The sequence below is a fragment of the Saccopteryx leptura genome, chromosome 3, assembly GCF_036850995.1.
Source record: "Saccopteryx leptura isolate mSacLep1 chromosome 3, mSacLep1_pri_phased_curated, whole genome shotgun sequence".
In the NCBI taxonomy this organism is placed as follows: domain Eukaryota; kingdom Metazoa; phylum Chordata; class Mammalia; order Chiroptera; family Emballonuridae; genus Saccopteryx; species Saccopteryx leptura.
The window spans coordinates 328367285-328380657 of record NC_089505.1 but is presented as its reverse complement, the minus strand read 5'-3'; positions in this window follow the sequence as shown (position 1 = coordinate 328380657).

Here is a 13373-nt window from a genome sequence, read left to right as displayed (position 1 = left end):
AACAACAAACAAACAATCAATCCAAGAAATAAATGGGAAGAGGACACCAACAGACACTTCTCCCAGGAAGAAATACAAATGGCCAACAGATATATGAAAAGATGCTCATCTTCATTAGTTATTAGAGAAATGCAAATCAAAACTACAATGAGATACCACATCACACCTATTAGGTTAGCTATTATCAACAAGATAGGTAACTGCAAGTGTTGGAGAGGCTGTGGAGAAAAAGGAACCCTCATCCACTGTTGGTGGAAATGTAAAGTAATACAACCATTATGGAAGAAAGTATAGTGGTTCTTCAAAAAACTAAAAATAGAACTACCATATGACCAGCAATCCCTCTACTGGGTATATACCCCCAAAACTCAAAAACATTGGTATGTAAAGATACATGCAGCCCTGTGTTTATTGCAACATTGTTCACAGTGGCCAAGACATGGAAACAACCAAAAAGCCCTTTAATGGATGACTGGATAAAGAAAATGTGGTACATATATAGTATAGAAATCTACTCAGCCATAAGAAATGATGACATCGGATCATTTATAACAGGGGTCCCCAAACTACGGCCCGCGGGCCACATGCGGCCCCCTGAGGCCATTTATCCGCCCCCCACCGCACTTCCAGAAGGGGCACCTCTTTCATTGGTGGTCAGTGAGAGGAGCATAGTTCCCATTGAAATACTGGTCAGTTTGTTGATTTAAATTTACTTGTTCTTTATTTTAAATGTTATATTGTTCCCGTTTTGTTTTTTTACTTTAAAATAAGATATGTGCAGTGTGCATAGGGATTTGTTCATAGTTTTTTTGTTGTTGTTGTTGTTTTGTGTGGTTTTTTTTTTTTTTTTTTGCATTTTTCTGAAGCTGGAAACAGGGAGAGACAGTCAGACAGACTCCTGCATGCGCCCGACTGGGATCCACCCGGCACGCCCACCATGGGGCAATGCTCTGCCCATCCTGGGCGTCGCCATGTTGCGACCAGAGCCACTCTAGCGCCTGAGGCAGAGGCCACAGAGCCATCCCCAGTGCCCGGGCCATCTTTGCTTCAATGGAGCCTTGGCTGGGGGAGGGGAAGAGAGAGACAGAGAGGAAGGCGCGACGGAGGAGTGGAGAAGCAAATGGGCGCTTCTCCTGTGGGCCCTGGCCGGGAATCAAACCCGGGTCCTCCGCACACTAGGCCGATGCTCTTCATAGTTTTTTTTATAGTCCGGCCCTCCAATGGTCTGAGGGACAGTGAGCTGGCCCCCTGTGTAAAAAGTTTGGGGACCCCTGATTTAGAACAACATGGATGGATCTTGATAACATTATACTGAGTGAAATAAGTAAAACAGAAAAAACTAAGAACTGCATGATTCTATACATAGGTGGGACAATAAAATGAGACTAAGAGACATGGACAAGAGTGTGGTGGTTAGGGGTGCGGGGAGGAGAAAGAAGAAGTGGGAGGAGGGGAGGGGCACAAAGAAAACGAGATAGGTGACAGAAGACAATTTGACTTTAGGTGATGGGTATGCAACATAATTAAATGTCAAAATAACCTGGATATGTTTTCTCTGAATATATGTACCCTGATTTATTACTGTCACCCCATTAAAATTAATAAAAAAATTATCAGAAAAAAATGAATGCATCCATTTTATTGAAATCATATAATCAGATCAGTCTGTTGTATAACATTGCTTGAAACCTCTATTTTTTGTTTATCCCTTTTGGCCTGCAGATTTTTAAGAGTTATAAATATCTCAAGAAAAGAATATTAGTTTAAAAATTGATTCAATAAAGTTACAGCTACGGTTTCAAGAAAATCTCATTGTTGAGAAGAAAATAGTATCTAACTGTTTGGGTCAATGTGTAGAGCATCAACCTGGCATATGGACGTCCCGGGTTCTATTCCTGGTCAGAGCACACAAAAGAAATGACCATCTGCTTCTCTTCTTCTCTCTCCCTCTTCCCCTTTCTTGAGTTAGTGGCTCAATTTTTCCTGCATGGGCCTAGGTGCTGAGGATAGCTGGGTTGGTCCAAGCATCAGCACAATGCAGGGGTTGCCGGGTGGATCCCCGTTGGGGAGCACATAAGAGTCTGTCTCGCTATTTCCCCTCTTCCAAAAATAAAAATAAAAATAAATAGAAAGAAGGAAATAAATTTAGATTCTGGCTCCTAAGAGAACAGAGAGGACATTGTAACCCCACAGCTTCTCACCGCAGGCAACCATCCAAACTTGCACTTGGCTCAATCAATTCTTCCTTTTGCTCCCATTTGAGGAGTTTCCCACATATTTAAATAACCAACATCATCATCTCTGTTTCAGCAAATTTTATAGATGTAATTTTATTATCATTTCTTTGTTTTCTAAAATATTATTCATGATAATAAGTAAAATAAAACCTACTTAAAAAGAGAGAGACTTTGAAGATCTTTAATTCTTACTGCTTACCTATAGATTCAAACAGCAGAAAATGTGTAGACTAAAATTTAAAGACTAAAGAAAGTAAAGATATAGGGTCCAGTGGTATTCCCAGCTGGCAACTATGTTTCCTTGTAGTATCAGCATGTTTGAACCAACAATTATTTGGGAAGAGTGGGACTTATTAACCTTCTTAGGTCTTCTAGGACAAACATAATAATAACAGTAATAATAAAGTTAGTTATTGGTGCTCTGAAAAAAATTCATTCATGGACCTCATGGTATTTTTTCTAAATTTTACTTAATTAAAAATCATACAACTTCTATATTTGAGGGAGAAAATTATTGTATTTTATAGATTGAAAAATTGCTTTTCAAAAAGAATGAGCATCTTGACTACACTCAAGTTATGGTTTAAATGGAAATAACATTGTCTTTTTTCTATTTCTTAATAAGTTTCACTAGACTAAGAAATTAAAGTATAAAGTTAAATAAGCAGCTTTTTTAGTCTAAATGACACAATATTACTAATATTGGATTTAGGGAAGAGATCATTCTTCCTCATTCATTAGATTAACTGGATACTTTAGAAATATTTTACATAGCATGGACATTTTCCACTTATGTACAGTCCTTCTGAAGACTGGAAAATATTAGAAAAAAATATTTGCATTTCTTGATTTGTTGAATATGTATTTAAATTCTGTTATATCTTGGTCACTTTACAATTTATACCTTGACTGCTCTGAGCCATATTATTTTTGTTTGTTTTATGAAAGTACCATAAAAATGTCTCCAAACAGAAAGATGCAGAAAATTAAAAAAAAAATCAACCTGAAAACCTTAGTTTGTATTGCTGTAATTACTAAAGATTGCTATCATTCTATTTATTAAGAAAAATTTGTAGTGTGTGCTTACTTTTATTATCAATGTTCCTTATCCTTCATAATTTTCTTTTACATACAAGTAGATTGAACTATTAGTAATAGTAATCATAGCATCAATAATAGCAATAACAATGATAGTATTAATAAATATAAGACAGTATTAATATCAATAAATATAAGATAGTATTAATAAAAATAAGTGTTTATTTTGTGCCAAGTTCTCTGCTAAAAAGTTTAGACTTCTCATTTCCTCCTTTTTGCCTTAGCTGGGGGCAGGTACTATTGTAACGGGAAATGAATACACTATACTACTTATATTAGTCTAAATAATTATAGAATAGAACTAAAATAAGAAAGTACTGACAAAGCAAACTTTTATAGGAATCTATATAAAGCTACCCATGTTAATCTTAATAGGTGTTGAACTCAGCTTGTTGCTCTAACTTGATATTTTCTTTTGAAACTATAGTACACATTTTTCTCTGAACACTTTGTAAGATTCAGTGGTTTCAGTTTTTGTGTACAGCTAAGAAACAGATCCCAACATTCAGGCATTTCAACTCTGGGAGCTTTGCTCACCTTCAACAAGTTATCTGAACAGAATATGGTGGTCTGCACATACAGAACTTTTCAACCCCTTCCCATTGATTTCTTTGTTCTGCTTTACCTCTTTCTCCTTATAGAAACTCCTGCCTGCACTGAGATGTTAAGATGGGTTTTTTGTTGTTGTTGTTGTTGCTGTTGTTGTTGTTTTTTACTTTTTAAAATTTTATTTATTAAATTTAATGCAGTGATATTGATAAATCAGGGTACATATGTTGAGAGAAAACATCTCCAGATTATTTTGACATTTGATTGTGCTGTATACCCCTCCCCCAAAGTCAAATTTTTTTCTGTCACCTTCTATCTGGTTTTCTTTGTGCCCCTCCCCTCACACAACCCCTCTCTCCTTCCTCGCCAGATCCCCCCTCCACCCATCCCTCACCCCTGTTGCCATCACATTCTTGTTCATGTCTCTGAGTCTCATTTTTATGTCCCATCTATGTATGTATTCATATAGTTCTTAGTTTTTTTCTGATTTACTTATTTCACTCCATATAATGTTATCAAGGTCCATCCATGTTATTGTAAATGATCCGATGTCATCATTTCTTATGGCTGAGTATTATTCCATAGTATATATGTACCAAAGCTTTTTTATCCACTCGTCCTCTGACAGACACTTGGTCTGTTTCCAAATCTTTGGTATTGTGAAAAATGCTGCCACAAACATGGGGTGAATTTCTCCTTTTGGAGCCATTCTATGTGTTCTTGGAGTATATTCCTAACAGTGGGATAGCTGGGTCAAAAGGCAGTTCGATTTTTAATTTTTTGAGAAATCTCCATACTGTTTTCCACAGTGGCTGCACAAGTCTGCATTCCCACCAGCAGTGCAGGAGGGTTCCCTTTTCTCCACCTCCTCACCAGCACTTATTCTGTGTTGTTTTGTTGATGAGCACCATTCTGACTGGTGTGAGGTGATATCTCATTGTGGTTTTAATTTGCATTTCTCTAATGATTAGTGTTGTTGAGCATTTTTTCATATGCCTATTGGCCATCTGTATGTCCTCTTTGGAGAAGTGTCTATTCATTTCGTTTGCCCATTTTTTGATTGGATTGTTTGTCTTCCTGGTATTAAGTTTTACAAGTTCTTTATAAATTTTGGTTATTAACCCCTTATCAGACGTATTGTAAAATATGTTCTCCCATTGTGTAGTTTGTCTTTTTATTCTGTTCTTGTTGTCTTTAGCTGTGCAAAAGCTTTTTAGTTTGATATAGTCCCATTTGTTTAACCTGTCTTTTATTTCACTTCCCCGTGGAGATAAATCAGCAAGTATATTGCTCCGAGAGATGTCAGAGACCTTACTGCCTATGTTTTCTTCTAATATGCCTATAGTTTTAAGGCTTACATTTAAGTTTTTTATCCATTTTGAGTTTATTGTGAATGGTGTAAGCTAGTGATCTAGTTTCATTTTTTTGCAGGTAGCTGTCCAATTTTCCCAGCACCATTTGTTAAAGAGGCTGTCTTTACTCCATTGTATTTCCTTACCTCCTTTGTCAAATATCAGTTGTCCATAGAACTATGGGTTTATTTCTGGGGTCTCTGTTCTGTTCCATTGATCTATATGCCTGTTCTTATGCCAGTACCAGGCTGTTTTGAGTACAATGGCCTTGTAGTATAACTTGATATCAGGAAGTGTGATACCTCCCCCTTTATTCTTTTTTAAGATTGCTGAGGCTATTCATGTTCTTTTTTGGTTCCATATAAATTTTTGGAATATGTGATCTATATCTTTGAAGTATGTCATTGGTATTTTAATTGGTATTGCATTGAATTTATAGATTGCTTTGGGTAAAATAGACATTTTAATGATGTTTATTCTTCCTAACCATGGTATATGCTTCCACTTGTATGTATCTTCCTTGATTGCTTTTATCAATGCTTTGTAATTTTCCGAGTACAAGTCTTTTGTCTCCTTGGTTAAGTTTACTCCTGGTACTTTATTTTTTTGGTTGTAATTGTGAAGGGGATTGTTTCCTTAATTTCTCTTTCTGACTGTTCATTGTTGGTGTATAAAAATGCCTCTGATTTCTGAGTATTGATTTTATATCCTGCCACTTTGCTGAATTCATTTATCAGGTCTAGTAGTTTTTTGACTCAGACTTTAGGATTTTCTATATACAATATCATATCAGCAGCAAATAATGATAGTTTTACTTCTTCTTTTCCAACTTGAATGCCTTTTATTTCTTCTTCTTGTCTGATTGCTGTGGCTAGGGCTTCCAGGACTATGTTAAATAAGAGTGGTGAAAGAGGGCACCCCTGCCTTGTTCCTGATCTTAAGAGTATTGCTTTTAATTTTTGCCCATTGAGTATGATGCTGGCTGCGGGTTTCTCATAGATGGCTTTTATATCATGTTGAGGTATGTTCCCTGTATTCCCACTTTGCTGAGAGTTTTGATCGCGAAAGGGTGCTGGATTTTATCAAATGCTTTTTCTGCATCTTGAAATTATCATATAGTTTTTCTCCTTCTTTTTGTTTATGTGATGAATCACATTGATTGATTTACAAATATTGTACCAGCCTTGCCTCCCCAGAATAAATCCCACTTGATCATGGTGTATGATTTTTTCCTTATATTGTTGGATCCGGTTTGCTAATATTTTGTTGAGGATTTTAGCATCTATATTCATCAGAGATATTGGCCTATAATTTTCTTTCTTTGTGTTGTCTTTGCCTGGTTTTGGAATCAGAATTATGCTTGCCTCATAAAAGGAGCTTGGAAGTCTTCCTTCCTCTTGAATTTTTTTGAAATAGCTTGAGAAGGATAGGAGTCAGTTCTTCTTTGAATAGTTGGTAGAATTCAGTTGTGAAGCCATCAGGCCCCGGACTTTTCTTTGTTGGGAGTTTTTTGATAACTGTTTCGATCTCCTTTGTTGTAATCGGTCTGTTTAGGTTTTCTGATTCTTCCAGATTGATTTTTGGAAGATTGTATGTTTCAAGGAATTTGTCCATTTCATCTAGGTTGTCTAGTTTTTTGGCATACAGTTCTTCATAGTATTTTCTTACAATATTTTGTATTTCTGTGGTGTCAGTTGTTTCTAATTTTATTTATTTGAGTCCTCTCTCTCTTTTTCTTGGTGAGTCTAGTTAAAGGTTCATCAATCTTGTTTACCTTTTCAAAGAACCAGCTCCTAGTTTCATTGATCCTCTGTATTGTTTCTTTAGCCTCTATGTCATTTATTTCTGCTCTGATCTTTATTACTTCATTCCTTCTACTACATTTGGGCTTTACTTACTGTTCTTTTTCTAGTTCTTTTAGATGCAGGGTTAAGTTGTTTATTTGAGCTTTTTCTAGCTTCTTAAAGTGTGCCTGTAGTGCTATGAACTTCCCTCTCAGTACTGCTTTTGCTGTGTCCCATAAATTTTGAGTTGTTCTTTGTTCATTGTCATTTGTTTCTAGGATTTTTTTTATTTCTTCTTTGATCTCATTCTTAATCCATTCGTTATTTAACAACCTGCTATTTAGTTTCCATGTGTTTGAGAATTTTTGAGCTTTTCTGTTGTGGTTCATTTCTAGTTTCATGCCGTTGTGATTGGAAAAAGTGCTTGATATGATTTCAATCTTCTTAAATTTGTGGAGAGCACTTTTATGCCCTAACATGTCATCTATCCTAGAGAATATACCATGAGCACTTGAAAAGAATGTATATTCTGCTGCTTTAGGGTGAAAGGTTCTGAAGATATCTATTAAATCGAGTTGATCTATTGTGTCCAATTAGTCTGCTGTTTCTTTGTTAATTTTCTTTCTTGAGGATCTATCTAGTGATGTTAGTGGAGTATTGAAATCCCCTACTATTATAGTATTGCTGTTGATCTCGCCCTTTAAATCCACCAAAGTCTGCTTTATATATTTAGGTGCTCCTATATTAGGTGCATAGATATTTATAATAGTTATATCTTCCTGTTGGATTACTCCCTTTATCATTATGTAGTGGCCTTCTTTATCTCTTACTACATCCTTTGTTTTAAAGTCCAATTTGTATGATATAAGTATTGCTACCCCAGCTTTTTTTTCATTTCCATTTGCATGAAATGTTTTTTTCCATCCTTTTACCTTCAATCTATATGTATCTTTTGTTCTAAGGTGTGTCTTTTGTAGACAGCATATATACAGGTCCTGTTTTCTTATCCACGCAGCTGCCCTGTCTTTTGATTGTATCATTTAATCTATTTACATTTATGGTTATTATTGATATGTAGTTATTTATTGCCATTTTATTCTTTAAAGCGGTATTCTTCTTTTGCAATATTCTTTTCCCACTTGGATCTGTTTACACCATGCCCCTTAATATTTCCTGCAGCATTGGTTTGGTTGTAATGAATTCCTTGAGTTTTTTTGTTTTTTTGTCTGGGAAGCTTTTTATTTCTCCTTCAATTTTAAACAATAGCCTTGCTGGATAAAGTAGTCTTGGTTGTAGGTTCTTGTTCTGCATTACTTTGAATATTTCTTGCCATTCCCTTCTGGCCTCAAGTGTTTCTGTTGAGAAGTCCGATGTCATCCTTATGGGAGCTCCTTTGTAGGTGATAGCTTTTTTTCTCTTACAGTTTTTAATATTTTCTCTTTATCGCTTAGCTTTGGTATTTTAATTATGATGTGTCTTGATGTAGGTTTCTTTGGGTTTCTCTTTAATGGCGTCCTCTGTGCTTCTTGAACTTGTGAGAGTTTCTCTTGCATTAATTTAGGGAAGTTTTCAGCTATGATATGATTGAACAAAGTCTCTATCCCTTGTTCTTTTTCTTCTTCTTCAGGAACCCCTATGATGCGTATGTTATTTTTCTTCATGTTGTCACAGAGCTCTCTAAGAATTTCCTCAGACTTTTTGAATCTCATTTTTTTTTCTTCTCTGCTTTCATGCCTTCATTCCAGTTGTCCTCCAACATGCTGATTCGATCCTGAGCTCTATCTATCCTGTTTTTATTCCTTCCATTGTGGTCTTTATTTCTGATATTGTATTTGTCATCTCTGTCTGATTCTTTTTTATACTTGCTATTTCTTTATTAAGTGTTCATAATGACCATCCATTGTTGTTCTAAGATCCCTAAGCATCCTTACAATCATTATTTTGAACTCCACATCTGGAAGTTTGATTATTTCCATATCACTCAGTTCATCTCCTGAAGGTATCTCTTGTGGTTTCATTTGGATTGCACTTTTTTGTCTTCTTATTGTGTTTGGGTGTTTTATTTGTAGAGTTGGTTGACTCTAGGCTTGGTGTTGTCTGCCTCCAGTTTTCGGTTGTGTTATTTCTAGGTCTTCTTGGGTTGGTATCAGCTATTAATTGTAATCCACTTTCAGATTTGGTCAGCTTTGAAATCTTGATTTGTTTGTTTTCTTAACAGGTGATAGTCTTGTTTATTGATCTCAGCAGGGGGCTTCCTTGAAAGTGTATCCAGGAATGCGATGGGTGTAATCTGAGACTCTGAAGGCCTCCTCAGCCAACTAATCTCTCTGGGGGCAGGGTGTTTTCTCAGCTTCAGTAGGGGGAGGTGTATCTCAGATCTCCATGGAGACCTGAGTTACTGCCCCTCCTCCCCACTTCTTGTTTTCAGCTGTGTCTTGTTGCGCTGATTGGAGCTGGAGAAATGTCCAGAGATCTCTGATCTGGAAGCAATTCAGTACTGTTTTGTGGAAGGTTCAAACCCTCCCCCAGCTATGGCCGCCTCCAGCATGGATGAGTCAGCTTTTTTAGTTCATTTTCTGCATTCCTTAGCCCCTCACAGTCTGTCCCTCTCCCTGTCCTTTCCACTTGGGAGATAAGCTGGTCTTTTCAACACACCTCGCTCCCTGGTCACCAGGCAAGGGACTATGAGCAGTATTTTCTGATCTTTTGCCTTGGGTGAGATCCCCTCTGGGCTCTCAGCCTCCCCCACCCCTCTATTCCTGTAAGCAGTGGAGATTCAGGTGATTCCTACCAGGTTTGTTGTGGCTTCTTCTTTGCTCCTTGGTTTTTGAGAGCTGTTCTTGTAGTCCAGAGTTTGTTTTTCATGTTGATTTTTCCTAAATTGATTTGTATTCCAGTTTGGTGGTGAGAGCTGGGCATCTGTGCATCCACCTACTCCGCTGCCATCTTCCCATCTCTGTTGTTGTTTTTTAATTGATTTTAATTTATTGTGTTTACATAGATTCTAGTGTTGCCCTGAATGCATCCCCCCTCCTCTGTATTCCCCTCAACATCTCCCTTGCCCCCCTCCGCATAGCATTTTCTCCCCTTCCCTTCAGGTTTATCTCATCCTATCATCCCCTTTCCCTCTGTCCTCTTTTCCTTGGTCCTTTTGATCCCTCCTCTGTCTCAATTCCGTTCCTCAGTTCACATTGTTCATTGGATTCCTCAAATGAGTGAGATCATATAATATTTTTCTTTTTCTTCCTGGCTTATTTTACTTAACATAATAGTTTCCAGGTCCACATGTTGTCACAAAAGGTAAGATTTCCTTCTTTTTCATGGCCCCATAGTATTCCATTGTGTATATGTACCACTGCTTTTAATCCACTCGTCCACTGATGGACAAGAGTCCCTCACCTTCTTAAGTTGCTTGCACTTGAACAAACTTCTTTTCTTCTCACCAGCGCTTGAATCCTGAGTTTTGCTTTTGTGGCAACAGGCAGCCAGACCTGTAGGTCATTTTCTTGGTTTCACTATTTCTAGTAGGTAAGCTGCTTTCATTAAAATGTTATTTCTACCACTTATTAGCTCTCATACTTGAGATAGCTTACTTAAACTTCTGGTTCTTCATCCAAAAAATTAGGATGACAAAAGTTATTGTGAGGATTAAATGATTAATACACAAGAAACCCTTAGAAGAGCACCTGACACATGATACAAGGCTCATTACACATTAAGTACTATATGATACAAATGAATGTAGCAGCTGTCAGGAAAAAGTCACTTGCCTATAGCCATTAGTGTAGTACATAGATGAGCCACAATTTAAAAACTTCCTTTTCAACTTCAAATTCTGGGCTTAATATTATTCTAATAGCACATTTAATTCTAGTTGTCTATAACCCCTGATAAATGTGAAGTCTCAAGAACAGGGAGTGTGCGTTATGTATCTTGATATTGTACTGCTCAAGCCAATTTAAAATGAAAAGTAAGGCTATGTTTACTGTTTCACTGAGAAAGGACATACTTTATGCCAAAAGCATAGATTGATTTCCAGGCTATTCTTGCCATTTTTTTATCTGTATATAAAAGACATGCTGATTTACTTGATGACTACTATATTAAGTGCAAGTGGAAAAATGGGAAGCATTAACTCACTTCCATACAATTAACTGTATACGATGTATCTAATTCAGTGTAAAAAATATTCACTGATAACTATTAGCTGATTATTCCATGCAGAGACCTTCAATGTTATTTTTATATGATACTAAAATCCTTTATCTTTTGCATGGATTATTTGAAAATAATATTGCCCTATTCATTCTTGATGGTAAACACATATCTTCTTTTATCTACAGTCCTTTAGTTCTGGCAAAAGAAAACTAAAGAGTTCATGACAATGTTGAAATATCTATTATTTTAATTCCTTTTAGGGAGACTTAAAGAGATCAAACTCTTATCTTCTACCAGACAAGATTGCATATAAATCATCCTGGAGTCTTGAATGTGCAATTGATTAATGAAGAAATTTCCAGTCCCATTCATTTGTTTCAACTCCATCTTTCAGAAAGTTATTATTTTCATGTAATCCATAAGTTTTATTTCATGTTTCAAGGAAGGCAAATGAATGTTTCTTGACCTCTTTTTTGCATTTGAACATTTACTTTAAACAGATTATTAACAATAATCCATACTTCTTATCCTTGGGCATCCTATAAGATGATTTGTTTTGTAATCATGATTTTTTTTTTAAGGTGAGAGGGGAAAATAATGTTGCAGACTCCTGGATGCACCCATGGGATTCACTTGGCAACCCCATCTTGAGCCAATGCTCAAGTACTGAGCTATTTTTAGTGCCTGAGGCCAACATGCTCAGACCAACTGAGCTATCCTCAGTGCCCAGGGCCAACACTCGAAGCAATCAAGTTACTGGTTGGGACGGGGGGCAGGGAGAAGAGGGAAGAGGGAGAGAAAAGGGAAATGGAGGGGGAGAAAAGCAATCATTGCTTCTCCTGTATGCCCTGACTGGGAGTTGAACAAGGGACATCCATAAGTTGTACTGATGCTCTATCGACTGAGCCACCATCTAAGGCCAAAATTGTAAACTTTTTAAAATTAATTTTAATGGGTGACATTAATAAATCCGGGTACATATGTTTAAAGAAAACATCTCCAAGTTATCTTGTCATTCAATTATGTTGCATACCCATCACCCAAAGTCAAATTGTCCTCCGTCACCTTCTATCTGTTTTTTGTGCCCCTCCCCTCCCCCCTCTTCCTCCCTCTCATCTCTCTCCACCCCGTAACCACTACACTCTTGTCCATGTCTCTTAGTCTCATTTATATGGAGTAAAATAAGTAAATCAGAAAAAACTAAGAACTGCATGATTCTATACATAGGTGGAACATAAAATCGTGAACTTTTAATAAAATATCTACATTTGATAGTTAAGAAAAATCTGGCAAAAACAATAATAATGACAATAGCAACAAGAAACAGTAGTAGATAAATTTTAAAAGAAAGAAGCATAACTAACATATATATTTTTTCTTTTGAGTGTAATAGTAATTCTTTAGTTAAAATAATTCAACTGAGTAAATTATTATAAATGCAGAACATCAGCTAGGAAAAATAATAGTGTCTGTATTTCCCCTAGAGAGACCAATAATGCTGCAGGAGAATTGTTTTTAAAAAAGTGATAATGATTAATTTGAACTCACTTCTCTGAATTATGTAATTTGAATTGCCATTGCCATTTTATTATCACTAGAGATTAAGATTTTGTGATATTTCCAGCAATAATATTAATTTTAAATGATTGTTTAAAAATTATTTTCTTTCATATATACATTTATTTTAGCCTGCCTTTTTAACCTGACATAGAACTAAGTGGAATACTTAATAACCAACCTTGGATTTCTAAGATGGAATGTTACAGTGGAAACATTCAGAACACGTATGTTTTAACTCTGGTTCTGTCAGCAACTAGTACACTCAACATACCTTTCTTTCCTTTATTATTCTAACTTTATGGCCTTATTTTTATCAACAAAATCATGGTGTTAGACTAGGTTACCTCTTTGGGCCTTTCCAAAATATTGTGATATGTACAGAAAATAATTCAAAATTGTTCAACATCATCCACTAAGATAAAACAAAACTTTTCTAGAGTTTCCAGTGTGTTAATGTCTCAGTGGTTAGCCATATTATTACAAATGGATGGTTTTTCATTCTTTGCATTTTTTCTTCATTTTATTTCTAAACATCTTTGCTTATACAATGCCCTCTACTTTAAAAGAGCTTTTCTCCAGGTTACCCTGGCATTCATATTTGTTATTCAAGATATAGGTCAAAAGTGCTGTTTTTA